Genomic DNA, 17,978 nt, shown 5'->3' on the forward strand with positions numbered 1-17,978 from the left:
CATACATCCAATAACCCTAACAATTTTAAATTTTATCATTATCGTATTACGTGTATTAAACTGGAAAATATGAGAAGCACGTTGTACACCTCAATTTCTTACAGCCACAGTGAAAAGCCTGAAAATGTTGATTGAAATTAATGCGACGTACCCAGTGGCAAAGAGCGCAGGCAAGAGCGTGCGAAAAAAATATTAAGCTCGAAATTCGTCAAAACTGACGTTCCCCCTTTTTCTCGTCGACCTCTGGTATATACAAACATTCGTTTAAAAACACGTATATTAGCGTACAAGGGCGATACATTAATCTCCGTATGTACGTCGACCTTCAAATTAGACGCTGTTAGAATTTAATCTTAAATTTAAGATTAATAATCCGTGGAAGACACGATGTTTATGTTGAAATAATATTCGGTGATGTTTATTCAACAGAACTACAGAACCAAATGTATATAAGCGAGTGATATGATTAACAAAGTATGCAAGAATCGTTGATCGTTGGCTAGTTACTCTCGGACTAGACGTAGGTAGTGACCTATGATCCCTTAAATATTTAGGACCCTACTCTTCATACAGTAACGAGTATGATCTGTGTAAATGTCTCGTTCAAATGCCTGTGTGGGTGTCTGTGTAAGGGTATCGTGTCTGTTACGATCGCTCGCGGAGAGACGCGGTCGCGAGGAAAACGCGTGAGCGAGAGGCGAAAATTCTCGCTACGATTCGTATAATCGACGCCTAGGATTAGTCGTTCCCCTGTTTCGGTTAAGATAACAGAGATAGTTGAATTTAATGAATTTAACACTGTATTAACAGGTTAATATAACTTCTAGTTTTAACAATAAATTATATAATAATAAAAGCGTCGCAAATTATTTAGCGACGAATACGGTTAATGCGTTACAGAAATTCGACTCGACTTTACGATATCTCTCGATGAATTCGTTAGACTAAGCGACTTTAATCTCAATCGTCGGACCTCTCGATGTACGTCGTTCGAATCTTCAAACGAGAATGATTGCCCTTAGATCAATTCTTTGTCTTCTCTGGGAGACGACCCCCACTAATTCGCTATCATCACGCATGCTACCTTCTTCGCGTGCACGAAACAACGGACCGAAATCGACGTTTCAGGAACTCGCTGCTTGATGACAACTACGCGCTTGTCACGGATCGAGTTCTGCTTGCCATGCGTTGCGCCAAATGCGACGGTCCTTGCGAGGTCCCTCACGGTCTGGTCGCCAGGATCTGCACATTGTTACGCTGACCCGCGACAAACCCAAGGAAATACCATAAACCGAATCTGTTTAGTTTCGTTTCCATTCACATAAGTATTTTCGGTTTACGGATGGTCCTTGGGTTTTTCGCACGCTCTTACCAATTACGGAGAAAGCCGGTGTCTAGCGAAATAGCAGGTTTTTGCCACGAACGAGGATGCCCATGGGCCGCATCTGCTTTTCTTTCTCTTCGTAGTTTTATTTATTAACCAACGAACATCTCGGATCGTCACCCCTCACTTTTCTACCGAAAAGTGTGAAAGACGAATCCGCGTTCTTAGTTCAAAAGGGCACCACTCGGTAGTGATTCGCAAGAGACCCCGGGTGCACCTCTGAACGTCGGGATGACCACCGTGGGGTTTTAGTCGGTAAGAGTCCGACACTACACGGTCGTTGCTACGCAGCGCCGAGTGTCCATGAGGATTTCCCCACGATAAAAAAAAAAAAAAAAAAAAAAGTTCAAAAGGGCACACCCACACCGAGTTTTCCTCCTTGATGGTACGAGACGTTCTTGTAATACGCGACAGTTCTTGTAATCTTTTTGTAGCAGAAACTTAACCGCGTTACCAATAAAGGCAGTCGTTTTACCGAGTTAAGTAGTTAGCATTTAAAATTACGCGACACGCTGGTCGATACATTGTATATTTTTCGTCGGGCAGATAAGACGATCCGTCTGCGACGCTGTAGGACCGCGAGAGACGGATAGAAACACGACCTATGCTAAGCCTCGTGGCGTAACAGTGCCTGTGCGTGAAATATCGTTGTATTCCAACGGATGCCATCGGCTTTAAAGGGAAAGGCGGTGGTAATAACGAGCACATTTCGAATTAACTCGGGACACGTGGAAATCGCAAATAAACCGGTGCAAACACTCGCCGTCCCGATGCAATCGCAGCGATTCGAAGCAGAAAGGGTCGTACGCCGCGATCGGGATACAAATTCCAAGCTGTCTGGCCAGCCTTTTACCTCTTCGTTCCTCTTCTCTCTATCGTTGCCGGTTTTCTCCCTCTCCCTCTTTACCTTTTAATTAACTAACTGCGTCGGCGGAGTAACTAAAGAGGATCCGCGATTTTCGAACGGCAGGCTTTCATCGCCGGCCGAAATAATCCATTTGGCCGAGTAGAAAGGCTAAATAAGATTATCGCGTCGAGTCCCGCCGCTCTACAAGAGAGAACAATAGAGAGGGAAAGATCGTATCTGGTAATTCAATTTCCAGTTTCGCAGTAATCGGTCGTGATTCTTCCACGCGTAACCGATCGTACGATTCTCCGGAATCCTCTTGTTCTCCGCGATTCTTATCTCTTTTGCGTCGAGTCGATGGACCAAAGTAAATTCGTCCGTGCTACTCGAGCGTCTAATTGCTCGTTCAAGATATCGACGAACGTTCAAAAGCTTCGATACTATTGACCGATCGGTATTTTTCGTTGATCGTCGTTTCGTAACGATCAAAGTCTGAAATACTAAAGTCGTGGCGTTGATACAGTACGCGTTATTTACGTCCTTTGAGACGAGTGTAGGACCAATGCAACGCAGGAGTCGGTGTAACTAAGAAGGTTAATAAGAAGTGGTTTTCGAGCCAACGTGCCGAGATACGTCCTCCGCTTTGTTCGGGAAGCAGACGAGAAAAAGGGGAAAAAAGAGGAGACGGTCGATAGGGCGATTAATCCGGCCGGAAAGCGAAATCATCCTTTCCAGCCGTTTTCTTCGCCGAGGACTAAGAGAAGAAGGAACTTATGAACGTCCTCCCTGGGGATTATGGCGAGAACAATGAAGGCTGACTCGCCGTCTCCTCGTTTTCACGGAGTGACACCTTGTTCGCCGGGACTAATTACTTTCGGCTTAAAATCCTTAATTTGTTGCCGAAAGGCCGACGACGAAGCCTCCTATCCCCCGCTTCGATAAAATCTTTCCGCGGTGTGCCTTCCGTCCTTGTCGAAAGACGTTTAAAAAGATAATTTTTCCTCCTCGATCCGACGAATCTTAAAAATAGTCAACGCAGCAATCGGATTTTACTTTCTGTTTCGTTAAATTTACTTTACCGTTTGGTAGCTCGAACACGAGTGGAACCGTCGAAACGTGCGAAAACAAATTGACAGAGATTATAGCCGCATCTGCATAAACTCGATTTGCATATCAGCAAGACAAAATTGCCCTCGTTTTCACCCTCCAAATATGAAGCATAAAAGACGATGTACGAACCCCTTGCACCCTTTACGCTCACCCCGCCGTGATTATTTATCGAAATCGCTTAATTAAATATTATATATCGTCCCTTCGATCGCAGGATTCAAACGTCGATCGAAACGTCGATCGTGGGACGTGGCTGTTCATGCAGGTTGGACGAGTCGGAGATAAAATGCCGCTGGCTGGAAATTAGTCCCGCGTTGGCAACTTCTGGCGAAGATGCCGGACCGATATTGAATCGCGTCTGCACCCTTTCTCGTCTCATAACGGCGAAAGGTCTACGAGGCAACAGATGTACCTGATACATATTCATATCAGACCGCTCCACGATTTCGTGTTATTGTTACTGTTATTATTGTCAGGGTCGGAGTCAGTTCGTCGTAATAGCTCGAAAAAGAACGTACGAGCTAGGGATGGAAGACTTTGACCGTGCTTAATTTCATACCATTCGCCGATTATGGTTATCTCGGTAGACTGCATCATCGTTTCGCTTTCGTATTTTTTCAGACTTTAACGCTATCAGAGTTTCTTTCACAGCGTTAGTAGCAACTTTGTAAATTAAACGGATACTTGGAAATTTCTCGCGCAAACTCGATACAGCTTGCAATACCGTCAAATTACAAAATTGTAGCGTCACACGAGTCACAGGACGAGGCGAAGCGAGAGCGATTCGCGTTGCGTTGTTCCTCGGAACACGGACGCCGCTTCGACGCACGAAATTAGCGCTAGATCATCTCTAGGCAAAAGTGTTTGAATTTAATCTCGATGTTAAGATTAATAATCTGTGGAAGACACGATGTTTGTGTTGAGATAATATTCAGCGATGTTTATTAAACAGAACTACAGAGCCAAATGTATTTAAGCGAGTGATATAATTAACAACGTATACGAGAATCGATGATCGTTGGCCAGTTACTTTCGGACTAGACTTAGGTAGTGACTCATACGATCCTTTAATAAATACTATGAGCCCCACTCTATATACAGTAACGAGTATGACCTGTGTAAGCGTCCTATTCAAACGCCTGTGTGGGTGTTTATGTAAGGGTACTTATCCCTATGCGTGAAATATCGTTGTATCCTCTCACCATCCGTCACAAAATCTACGATCTCTAGGGATCCTCGTCGTTCGTGTCCCAGTTTCTCTAACTGTATCTCACAAATTCAGAGAATTCTCAAATTTAATTTGAGTTTAAAAAATTTAGATCGTTTAACGCAATTGTCTAGCGTAAATGTCGAGTTGCAAAACTCGAGAAGCACGTTTGGGCAAAGTCGGTCGAAGGGCAGGCGCGACGTAGCCTTTAGACAGAACCCGGAGTACCTGGAACCGATCCAATCTAAACGCCGGCTACGAAAGGGCGTGCAAGGGGTTGGAGAAGTCTGAATTTTCAGTGGGCGGGTTCGTCGAAACTTCTCCATAACGCGGCCGAATTAATGGCAATTAATGGCATCCGTGTTTACCGGCCGGCTGTACACAAGGGCCTGTTTGAGTAGCCAGTTCGCGACCAGGAGCACGTGTAAATTTCCACTCTCGTTTTCGTCGAGACGGAGCGAGAGAGAAAGAGGTTTGATCGAGGGTTCTTGAACCACGCCGCGCAAACAGACCCCTAATGAATTGCTTGCTATTCGAAAGCGGGAAAAAAATCCAATTACCGCGAGGCTCGTCGTCACTCCATCCTTCGGATTCCTTTTGTAATCGACGTCCCTGACTTTCTGACTTCGCCAGCTATATCGTCGAATCAAGATCGGTAACCGCGCGTTTGTCTACGTCCGGCGTGAATCTCTGGAGCGGTTCTTCAAGATGACGAAGCATTCTTCGGATTCCGCGCCTCTGCCAAGCTTCTTCCTTCTTCCTTTCTTCCGCCTCTTCAGCTGATCCTGCAATTTCACTGAAAAAGTGGAAAATTACGTGGCAGTGGTAACAAGAACGGTAAAATCATTTTTCCAAGTTTCTTGTATTTTTCCAATCGTAAACGCGAAACACCTAATCGCTGAAACGGGAACCGCGATCATTCTCCGCGAGCCTTCGCCATCTGGAAACTAGTTTCGATACAGCGTCTTTTTAGAAACCTTCAGTTCTTTCGTTTTGCGCTACAATATTTTCTCAACCAGTTTTCACATCCTAGTGATTTGGATATCTTTTGCCATTTAAGTTGTACCGTAGGTAATTTGAAGAGTACGGCGGATATGCCAAAGTTTCCCTGTCAAGTTCTTCGATTCTTTTACTTTTTCTTCGCAACCGCACGACGCTTTCGTCCAGTTGCATCGCCCAAGCGTGTCGTTTGTTCGCGATAAACGACATCATCGACGGCATTTCCGGGCTTTGAAAGCTCAAAACGAATAACTCTTTGCAAATTCGATCATACACGCGACAACGTTTTATTTCCATGAACAATACTCGATTTTCGAGTTGCTCTCGGTGTTCATTTGGGGGTAATCACCGTGGTTTGATTGGATTGTCGTACATAACTCATTTTTCGTCGTCCGCAACGCAGCATTGATTCAACGACGAACGTCAGACTGCGTCCACGTTATTTTCCGGTAACCCTAATACGATATTCTATATATTTCCTTCTTTTTATAGGTATATTATACGTTGAGGTTGTTAGATGTGCGAACAATCTGTGTTAAGAAGTAAATTCTCTCTTTTTTTATTTTTTATTTCGATCTTTTATTTACATCTTCGATTCCCTTTTTCTATTTTACGCGACGATCTCCTCGATATCTGGGATACTCGCGTTTCTTGTGCATCAACCGCATCGGTATGCGATAAAGGAGCACGTAAACGGTTGTTTCTGCAAATTTTCACCACAGCAAACGTATGAGATATCGCCACGCGTTTAACGACGTATCTGCATAATACGATATACGTAACGATGGACAGACAGCTGAAACGCACGAGACAAGAATAAGTAAAAAACGATTAGAAGTGGACGATCGAGCCAGAAGTTCGTTTAGCGAAAACGACGATAAGAACCGCGAGAACTTTGCTGCTCCTATCGTTGGTGAATCTGACGACGGCGACGATAACGAGGAGGCGAGAGATTTTCATCGACGTTTCGATCGGCACGCTTCCGAAGGACACAGAGAGATACTTGGTGAAAATTCTCGGCTAAAAAGACGAGTTACTCGCCTCGAAGCGTACAGGACAGAATTTTGCACAGAAGCGGCATTTGCAATTCAATTCTTCGATAGAATTCTGTATCCTTACGACGCAGTCTTAAAACTGTTCTACTTTATCAATTATTTCACCGCATGGTCCTCGATGGTTTAGGGAATATCGAAGGTTCGAACAACCGTTCGACCAAACTTGGAATTAATTTAAAGCAAACCTTTGTTCTCCGGCAATCGGTAAAACCATACTCGATTAATCCTGACGCGTTGAAGATAAACAAAAGATAAATACCGAGTGGCACCACGCACGGAACATCCCTTTAATCCTTTAATCTGTGCGATCTATTGCCCCGTGCATGGAACACCAACCGAGAATTAGCGTTCCCTCGTTGCCGGCTCACGGCTGCGGCTGAATTATTGTCTCTGTATCAGAAACCAGCCCTCGTAATGCGATTCCACCGAGAAATTACGCAGCGTGACGACGGGAATCGTTCCACCAAGACACCCCTCTACGGAAACTCTTCGCGGAAAGGGAACGAAGAAAGAATGGAAGATGACAGGAAGAGAGACGTCCGCGTTATCTCGAGCATGTCGCGCGGAAACCATGGCGAAAAACTCGACGGAAAGCGAACAGCATCCTCGCGATGGCTATGAATTATGCATGGGGCTCGACTGGCGAAACTTTACGACGTATATATACTACGACCTCGTGGAAATCCCCGAGATTCCATTAGACAGATTTTAATTAGGCGGCATTTTATCGACTCGCCACTGTACTCTTTTCCTCCTCGCCGAAGGAGACGGTTTTACGTGCTTCTCTTCGAAAATGCTGCGTGAATTTCTCGAACGTGCTACTCTTCCTTTAATTTATTTGTAAATTATGATAACCGACGGTTGGAAACGATTGTGATATTTCAGTTCTTAAAAAGCGTACGTTCTCGATGATTGTTACACGAAATCGAAACTTCTGTCTCGTTTGTAATTTCCACGTCGCTCTTGTATCGTTTCTAAATGATAATTTTGCCTTTACGTCGGTTTCTAAGTGGCTCTACACTCGTTTTCATCATCGATAATTCTAATCTGAATAATTAATCTATCGTTATTTAAATCGATCATTATAAAAATGAATAAAAATATAATCAATAACGCGAAATCTCATGTTTTGCTAGAAACAGCCCCTTACTACGTGCGATATACTATGTTACGTACTTCGTTAAATTTCATGCTTCGGTCACAGTGGTTTTTAGTTCTAAAACGATCGAAAAGTGTTTCGTAACGTGATAAAAAACCGTACGATGTTACGGAGATTCGTATTTCAAGATAATCGTAGCTAATTTCATCGGGGTGGAAACGTTGGCGTAGTAGTACAGCGTAACATTTTTTACCTTCTGTTTGGAAAAGGGGTTGGCAAGTGGCGCCACGAGGGACACTCGCTGTTTTGTCAGTGTTTCGCGGAGCAGGTGTCCAGCGCAGCTACTATCCACAAACAGAAAAACACAGGAACATAGCGGGGGTGAGTTTTTACGAAACGACCAAAGTTGGAAAAACTCGGGTAAAAATTGAACGAGCATCCTTCTCGTGAATTCGACGAACGAGCTTTCTCGTGGTTTATGGAACGTAAACAACACGGGGAGAAACGACAGTCAGACACTGGAACGAGGGATAAAGTGGCACGAGATCGGCCGTTTTCCGCTTCCAGTTTGTATTTATTACCCAGAGCTCGATACGAGTACAGCGATTCTTATTTTTCTTTCTCGATGGACGAGACCCTCGCGAACAAGGGTTGGAAAATGTTTATGCCATCGCGAGGCAACACCTGGTTGCTAGGGATTGTTTATCAAGACGACCTACGTATTCTCGATGGTTCGTCGATTGGCGGCTGAAAATCACGATGATTAATTCTAAGGGGAGAGGGATACCAGAATTTTGGAAAACTCCATTCTTACGAAGATCTCCTATTTGTTAGATTTTTCGAAATCGCGATGTTCTCGCGAGTAAACCGACGAAAGAATTGCATTTGGAAAACAGGTTTGAAGTTTCGTGCGTATAACTTCGAGCAATTTAAACAAACGGATATTTCTAATATGCCGCAATTTTTCTATCAGAAAACAAAGCTACGTAAAAGCAAATTCTTCGTCGAGCGACCATAGTAAATAGCCGAAGCTTTGCCAAAGAGCGACAAGGTGCCGAGTTAAGGCAGTCTCCGTAAAAAGATAAATCGTTGCTGCGAAAGAAATACACGGTAACACGGAAGAAAGTACCTAGCTACGCGAACTTTCGCTTTTCGATCCTCCCACGCGTGTCTCCCTCTGTTCCTTGCCTCAAACTCAAGCGAACTGCAAACTTCCATCAGGCAGGGATCTTCGATCCCGTCGATGTGCCTCGGCTTGTTTCTCGAACGTTCTCGCATGACGAGAAGTCGTCGTGACACGCGATAAGAGGACGTCGTAGGCAAAGTGTTTCTGGAGTCGAAGGGGCTGCAGACACGAGAGGGAAGCTCGCGGGGGTCGAAGAAAAGCGAAGAAAGCGAAAACGAGAGAGAGAGAGAGAGAGAGAGAGATTCGACGTCAGCAGATCGAAGGTTCCGTTTTTCTGCGACGGCTGCGGGTATTAGAAAAGGTCGAGAAGAAAAAGAACGGGGAACGATTCGGCTGCATACAAGCTTCGAATAATATTCGAATATTGAAGGCGGAACGCGAACACCGGCGCGCTCGTAAACCCACGCGGATATGAATGCGGATGGCTCAATTTTCCGTGGCTGCCGCGCTAACATCCAAGACGTGACGGCTTTGTCGACCAACTTTTTCCTCCTCTGTTTCTGCACAGTTCGTTCCCTGAGAACCCGGTGTCTTGGAAAACGAGCTAAAAATTATTGCGCCAAGCGACGTAGGATACGAGGTAGTGGAGTTTGATACGCGTTTACGAGAACGATGATTAGATGGTTTCGCGGTAACATAGTCGGCAACGGAATTATTATAATCCGCGTCGTTTGTCTTACTACTGATAGATTTTGCGAATTTAGACGGCAGAATGGGCGTGGTTGGTATAAAAAATTCCTTTCTCCCTCGCGATTCCAGTAAATTTTTGTACGTGTCATCTAGTCAGACAAACTTAAGTCGTTTGGTCCAATTTTAAAAAAAGTTATTTTCTTTCGAAGGGCGTTCGGATACGTTCGCCAGTCGCTGTATACGGAAATAACCCGAGTCATCCTATACCTTGGCATATGAGAAGATGTCTTTCCATCTCTCTTAACAAACTCCGTGAAACATTATTACCGGAATCTTCACGAAAGACCTTCTAGAACGACGAATCACAGTGGCGGAATATTCCATATACCCTCTCATCGATCCCTGCACCCTAAAAGAGAAAAGTATCCGCATTCGAAGCTTCTCTCCTCTCGATTCTCTTTCGGAGTAGTTGGCGCGTGTCGCATTGTACCGGTGGATGTTTTCCAGGGGTCTGCCGCGTCCTGAGACTTCCATCGACTGTCCCGGCGACCTGGGGAGGATGTTGGATTCGGAGGGTAGCGCGGAGAGCGTCCGCGGTTCGGAGAATTCGACGGCGCGCGAGGAAACGATCGTCGCGCTGCCGAATCGGCAGAATGCGGACGGTGACAAGCTCGAGGAATTCGAGAAGCTGCTTCAAACGATTTTACCTTCTCGCACACCGTCGCAGGAGGAGGAGGAGGAGGAGGAGGAAACGGAAGAGAACGAGATCGAGAAGAAGATAGGTTCGTCCTTGTTCGCTACGATGCTTGCAACGCGTGCCGATTTTTGGTACACGGCGAAACTTATTTTCAGGCCAAGCGACATTCTAATACTCGTACGATACGTATAAAACGTGAAAGAACGAAAGAACAAATTGTTTTCAGTATAAATTGCTTCAAGTCAGGTAATCCGACTAATCCGAACGAAGCTCAACTTTCTCAGAGAAAAAGGAAACAAAGTCAGCGAATGGAATATCCGGATATAAACTTAAATGTAATCTGCGTATTTTGCAGGATGTTTGGTAAAAATTCGTTGCCAGCGCGTAGAACAAGACACGTTTAATTTGGCGTTTTTGCTCGAAAGAGACTGAAAAAGGCTGAGAAAGGGCATCGTAATGCACAGAGGACTCCGCCGAGGGCTAACTCTGACCCCTTAATGCCGACAGGGGCTAAAACAAAGCCGTCCCGCTCCAATTATCGTTTCATTTTTTTTTCCTCGAGAAAGCTTCCGAGTAAGCCACAAAACGCCAAGTTCGTTCTGAAAAAGGTCTTTCTGCGCGAGCATCCAACCCTTCTTACTTTCCACCCTTTAGCGTAAAACCTAGCAGAATTTACGATTACAAAAAGTACAGCGGTTTGTAACTAAAAGGCACGAGTTTCCAGACTTATGTACGTATTTACGCTTCTTAGGATTCGCTAAAGCGATAAGATTCAGGATTAAAGCAACGTAGCGCTAAAAAAGAACCTTCTCTTATCGTATCACTTTCCAGCAAGCATCCTGACCATTTTTCCTGCAGCTGGAAATACTGCTTAGAATAGAAATCCAAGAGGGATATTTAGGTTGTGCATAGGCAGGGGTTAGGTTGGGCTTAGGTTCGTTATACAGCCGGAGATGGGCTGACGTTATGACGACGACTCTTGACGTAGTCGGGTTTTAGAAGATACGCGAAGAGAAAGAAGGGAGGTTCGTCTATGGTGGTGGATCCCCCCCCTTGTTCCGAGAAACACTGGCTCGTTCTTCTAAAAGGTGGAGCGATGAGAAGGGACGAAGGAAAAGGGCGAGGGCCAAAGGATGCAGTTTCGCAGTGGAAACTCAGGTAACCTGTTGAGAGGGCCTGGAGTAGGCGAAAATGGAGAGCTTGATGCAGCTTAACTCGGAGAATTTCCCAGACGCTCGCCAAGGGCATTTGCAGGGAAAGTGGCTGGCTGGCTGGCTGGTTGGTTGGCAGTCGGGGCGCTTTCCGACAGCGAAGAAATTTCTCTGGCCCCGGGGATTAAGTTCCGCCTCGCGGCTGAAACGTCTCACCAGCTTTCGTCTTTTATCTCCCCAGCCCACGGTTTCTATTCTTATTCTGCCGCTTTCACGGTGAGCACGCGGCAACTAGATGGTAACGCGAACTTTAATGATCTTTTTCGTGGCTGGACAGAGCCGCCGGAAATTAGCGACCGGTAGAACTTGCTCGCCGGGAGCTCTTCGCTTTTGTATTCTTTCCTCGTCGTAATCGTTGTCGACGTCGTCGTGAACTCCAACGACTCGGAGAAAAATGGACAGAAAGATCTTCTCCCGACTCTTGCTCGACCGCGTTCGCGTTCCAATATCACCGGAGAAAGACATAAGAATATTAGTTTTTCCGCTTTAACGTACCATCAGCTACCTTATAAATCTGTTTGTAGCGTGCATGATACGGAATAACGATAAATACGATAGTAACATGATTGTCAAAATTGATGTAAACGATAACGATAACGAAACGACGCGACGGATACAGTGGAGAAAAGTACAGATTTTATGATATCAAATTGACGAGGTTCTTATTGTAATAATATGTTGGGTTTTATTCGAGAAGCTCTTGAAGGAGTGGAATTACTTGGCAATGTTTTCCTCTAACGTTTCGTGGATTCTTGATAGATAGTTCGAACGAGAATCCGTTGTTTTTCTTTCCTGTTAATCTTGCCCGTCGAATCGTCGATTTGGGGAAAGCACGATGGTCTCTGGAGATCGCTCGAAGCGGCCGGACGAAACATTAACTCCATCAGGGGTAGAAAAATTATTCCACGGAAGAAAGCCGCGGGCAGTCTGGCCATGGCGTACGCGAGTAGAATTAACGATCGCCGCGGAAATCGAAATATTAACTGGACGTGACAGCGGTCGCCCTCCGGTGCCGCAGTAGAATGGGACGCGCTTGATCAGACATCGTTCGGTTGCGAATATTTCGCGCGTCGTTCTTTCTCCTTCTCTAAATTCCACGTATCGATATACTTTAACCGATAGGAGAGTCTATTTATTCTTTATAAAACGAAGCTGATAACGAACTATTCTATATGATATTTAATATAATATAATATATCGGAATCTTTATATTTTCGTCTTTGTATCTGTATGTGAGTGATTCTACACAAGTGGGAATTTTTGTGGCTGCCGCTTTTTAACACACTGGCGATACCAGCATGTTCTTGTTATACCAAGAAGCTTGTTACGATTCGTATATTAAACGGAAAAGCGTATGGGAAAAATCATTGTCGCTTGTGTAGAGTGGCTCGTCTCTGTAACACACACACATGCATAGAAAAAGTATTCTCGCATTATAGTAGTTGTCATAACATTCGTATACTTGGTAATTAAGCCGTAACAATGAGAAAGCTTTCTCTTCGAACAACGTCACGAAGATGCGCAAGGCTAACGATAATCTGTTTAATTACGATACACCGAGTAGATTTAACAGGAGGAAGGTAACGATGCGATGCGAATGTTTTCCGAGCGAACCGCAGCTGTTGCCAAATTCGAGTCGTCGCGGCGAGTTCTTGGCCTCTCGATGGCCCAGTCCTAAATTTCCTGCTGAATTTCCGTGGAAACCGAAACGCCGTTGTCCCGCGCGGTGTTCCAAATTAAACTCATAAAACGTCCGGGTCCGACACGAACGTTCGGAACCCGGTCCCGGAATTATACGACGCGATATCAACGTAAATCTTGGAAACATGATTCCGTGGTTGCCTTGGAACACGCGGACACCGTATTTAATCATGGTTTAGTTATTTACGCGCGATTCTTTCCTACTTGAAAAACTTGTTCTCAAGTTTGGTTTAATTTGCCTGGTTAATTTGTTCGGTTTAAACATCGCTCGATATTGACCGAAAGTAACGTCGATGTTGTAGAACAACGTAACAAAACGATAAAAGAAATCAAAGTAACCTTATCTTTACTATTGCTAGGCAATTACGCGAAATACACGAGTGTATCTATAATTTTATTTCAAACAATTATGTCTGTGCAATTATGTTACACGAAACTACAATATAATTCCATCGTAATCGCAGTATAATCGCGTATTATTACAGTTCTAATGAAACTTCAAAATGTTTTATATATAATATAGTAAGAACGACACGAACATAAAAGTTTTGTACGACAGGCACTTTTGTATTTTGGCTTTCGATTACGTAGAGCTTATATCAGGGATAGTTGAGAGCTTCTTAAAGCTTGGAATCTGGTTTAGACAGCGCCCCCGTTTAGTTAGAACCCCGTAGCCGCAGCATCGATTAATACAAACTTTAATTAAACGTCCTCCGCGGAAACGTTCCGGCGCGCCTTCGAACGTGCATTCCGTGCAATTTCCGGCGCGATGGTGTCAGACTCGCGCGCATGATTAAAATAATAAATTGCCAGCTCGCGTTTTCGCTGGAAATTAGCGGCACATCGGCCGGAAGGCCGCGACACTGCCCGTTTCTCGGCCCGCAAACGACGATACTTTGAATTATAAATGGCAACGAGGGCGTTGCCATTCGCTTCGATGTAAGGAAATTCTTGTGCGAGTACGGAGGATGAGAGATTTTAACGGAGCCTACGTTCTGCGTCGTCTCTGGCTACCAGCCAATTCGATCTCACGGTCTGCCTCGTTTTCGGAATTGCGCTATTAGATTTACGAAAAGCGTTCCCGCGACGCTTGGATTTCCAGAAGAGAGTCGCCGAATGGCCTCCTGATCGAAACCAGTTTTCCTGGCTGCTTCCTAACTGTCTTGGATCGGAAAACGCAATAAAAGCATCTTTACAAGATACGTTTAAATTTGGAATTCGAATCACACGTATTCTGAGAGATGAAAATGGACCGTACGTTCGAAAGCTTCTCGCATTGAAAATAATCTAACAAATTGAAATTTCTCGGGAACGAGGGAGGTTACCGAAGAACGTAGACTTCAGCGGAGATGGATATCAAATCGTTCTCAGTATGTGGATCGTTTATCTCGATGTATAGCGAGCCTCGGATAAGAATGACGAACGATCGGAGCGTCGTGGAACCGACAGGATTATCAATTTTTCCGAGTCAAAAGTTCATCGGATCCCCTAAGAAACTCGGGTTCTCTCCACCTTCGAAATCGTTTCCGTTACCTTCGACTTCTGTTCACCTTTTTCTATACAGGGTGTTATGAAAAGTTGGAGTGGAACTTCATACTCTGCACACTCATGGAAGAAGCAGAAAGCACTTTGCCACATTTCCTCGTACAATCGTTCTTTAAACAATGCTAAAAGTAAAACTCGGTGGAATAACTCTATACGTATACGAATGCTGCAACGATAAAGCGGCAAGATACTTGAAAGTCGAATGGTGCCACTATGACGACGTTAAATATTTATTGTTTCGACTAGCTGTGGTAGCGTCGGCAGAGAAATACGTCGGCTGTAAAAACTTGACGATTAGTACGTGCCCTTAAAGCTCAACCTCAACTTCTTCAAGCATTCTATATAAAAATATTACGAAACGTTGCGCCATTCGAAGAAGAAAGAACGTCGGTGTGACTTTGGACGTCGGACGCGTGTATCGTGAAACGAGGCATGCGTGAAAAATGACACGGACTTGAAAAGCTCCCTAAATAAGAAATCGTGGCCGCGTCCGCTGGAACCCTTCGAAGTGAGAGCGAAAATAGCCGCGGGACTCGCGGCTGATCATCAATTTTCAGCGTGTCAGCGCGCAGCAAAAAGGGCGTCTCGAGAGTCCGGAGTCCTCGACTTCCGGCTCGCAGTTGCTCGCTCGCGATCCTCCGCGTTTTGCACCGCGATAAAAGAAGCCGTGCAGTGGATGACGAATGGCGAGCAACCAGGACAAATTTCGCCCTAGGGTAGATAACGTCCGAAATCATTACCGACACCCCGTGCAAATTGTTTGGCCGACGCAGCTCGAAGGCAGTCTCTTTTTTTTTCCTCCTACGCCCTACCGTTTCAATTTGGGGACGGATGTTCGAAGGAAAAGTGATTGATGATCGACCGAGTACCGCGCTATGCAAGGGGTAGCCTTCTAGAGAGTATGAATTGATTAAGAGAATGCTGTTGATTCTCCGAAACGCGGCTGTGGATTGATCGTTCGAACGAAGGGTGACAAGGTTTGATTATGTATTAAGGAGCGATTCTTGGGTCACCTGTTGAGAGATTACGAGTCTGCTGGACGAATCAGGCATGTTAAACGTTTCCAATGAGTTTCAACGAGTCGACGTTTTTGGTGCCACCGAACTTTTGTATCCGTATCGCTATCCATACGATATCCATCGAATCGTAATCCAGGTAACTAAATGCTCGAATATTTTTTAGAGAAAATTTTTTTAAACACGTACCTTCAAATTGGTTTCAAACTTGTTACCTAAAGTAATCGCGACAGTCGAGTCTCGCAACGACGATGAAATCTCGAAATATTTCGTACAACGCACGCGATATATTCGTAAAAGATATCTACGAGCGAGCGTGTGTATACGAGAGAATTTATTTAACTTCGTTAACTTGCATGTAACTTCGATGTTCCGAACGTCGACTAATCAGCTCTTATTGAAGAAACTGAGAGATCGAAGAAACTCCGCGTCTCTCGCGTCACGTTTAATTTACACCCTATAATAGAGTATTCAACGAAGATGAAATTCGTACAGCTACGAAAATTTTCATCTCTTCTCTTCGCTCATTCGAACGAAGGGTGAGCGTTCACGAAATGAAAGGCACACCCTCCTCTTTGCGAGCAGCGTGCATGGGTCAAATTTTTCAAGTTATACGCGCGGTTCGTTGGTGCGTGTGGAAGCCGTTCCGGAGATGCTCGAGGAGCGGAAAATCTGCTGGCTTTCGGGAAACGGCAGACGGCTAATCCGTCGAGAGAAATTAGTTCTGACGTTTGATCGGGGATACTCGAGACTCTTGTACGTTCGATGGCCAGATGTTCTCGCAAGCTGCTCCATTTTTTCCATTTTTCTATAGCTTTTTGGCAGCTTTCGATCGTATTGTGCAGGGTGCAACTGAACAATGGCAGCAATACGTATACGTATATTGCGTGTACTTGATCGATAAGCCGATTAGAGAACGAAACGAACGTCCTTTTTTCAAGAACTCGCGTTATCAACGTTGCGTTCTAAATCCCCCTGCCAGCAAATGGCACCGCTTTTACTGGCTGAAATCCAAGGACAAACAGCTGCAATGCCTTTCCGCGCCTTCCTATTTTTACGTCAGCGCAATTTCCTCGTTTTTACGACCGATCGATCGAACTGATCGGGCCAATTTGTCTCTTGCATTGTAAGCGACGCGATCAATCGACGACGTTTTTTACTTCATCGAAACTCACCACCGTGATGCGGAAAGCCACTTCCTACGCTGCCATTTTCTAATCGTAAGACTCTCTGGCAATTACGATCTACGATTTCGCTCACAATCCGCTTGTTCGATCGAAGAACAGGTTGTACGTAGATTCTTCTTCCAATGAATCGCATTTATCACTTTTGTCCATAATTTTACACATGCTCGTCAACCTATCAACGTCGGAAACAAATATAAAACGTTTGATAAAAGAATCGAGTCAACGTACAAAAAGCTAGAGGTAATTTCGAAAACTTGGAAGAAACGGAATTCACAAGAAAAATACTAAATCTTCAAACGATAATTAAATACCACAATCGCTGGAAAAATTCTTCTAAACTGTATTACGTCACACAAGGAAACGTTCGGTCGATTCATCCGTGGACGAGGAGCTCCAACATCCCCGATGAGTATCATTGATCGTCGACATACTAAAAAAAGCTATTTGTCGTATTTTATCACCTGCGTATTCTTCACAGTAAACCACGTCGAAAAGTGAAACGATCTCGCGACAAAGTGCTCGATCGAAAGTTTACAACGAACGTAATCCGTGGACGCGAAACTCTGACTAACGTCCCCAGCGAGTAGGAAAGAGTAAAATGGTACCTGCCAGTACGCGAAAGGCGGTATCGCGTGCGATGTCAGTCGTTCTCGAGAATATTCCGTGCGTCCCGTGACAATGGGTAGGCAACGAAGGCATAGGGTCGTCTAAAAGACACGAGCCTCCAATGCCAGAATGTAGTTCCGTTGGGTTCAGTCGGTGCCTGGTCTCTTGACCTGCTTGCACGACGGCCACCAAACGATTGGCATTTTTACCCCGCGTCACCACTCCCCCTTTCGTGGTCACGTCAGCCTTTTACATATTTTCCATCCTTTGAGATACGCCAGCATTGTGTTACGCTTGCTTGGTCGCGTCACGAGAATCCTAGCGTAGTTCTTTGAAGAGGAAATCCTGTCGTTGAAAAGTTAAGCCGACGTTTCTTTCAAATTCTCACGTTTCGTACGATTTAACGTCTTTGATAAATTAATTTCTCGACGGTGAAGAAGCGAACTAACAAATAAAAAAGTAACATCTTACGTCAAGATTTAGAATCTACAGCCGAGT

The 17,978-nt window shown here is 44.8% G+C and overlaps 1 long non-coding RNA gene across 3 annotated transcripts in view; it reads right to left on the minus strand.

Annotated features, from left to right (window-relative positions):
• The window catches only part of LOC139991046 (uncharacterized), a 139,890-nt gene that overhangs the window by 21,033 nt on the left and 100,879 nt on the right, over window positions 1-17,978 (minus strand). For all 3 annotated transcript variants that reach the window (XR_012453392.1, XR_011800727.1, XR_012453391.1), the window contains exon 3: window positions 5,109-5,333. This is a non-coding gene — a long non-coding RNA (uncharacterized lncRNA). The remainder of the gene's footprint in view (window positions 1-5,108; window positions 5,334-17,978) is intronic.

The sequence above is a fragment of the Bombus fervidus genome, chromosome 9 (genome assembly GCF_041682495.2).
Source record: "Bombus fervidus isolate BK054 chromosome 9, iyBomFerv1, whole genome shotgun sequence".
NCBI classification, from domain to species: Eukaryota; Metazoa; Arthropoda; class Insecta; order Hymenoptera; family Apidae; genus Bombus; species Bombus fervidus.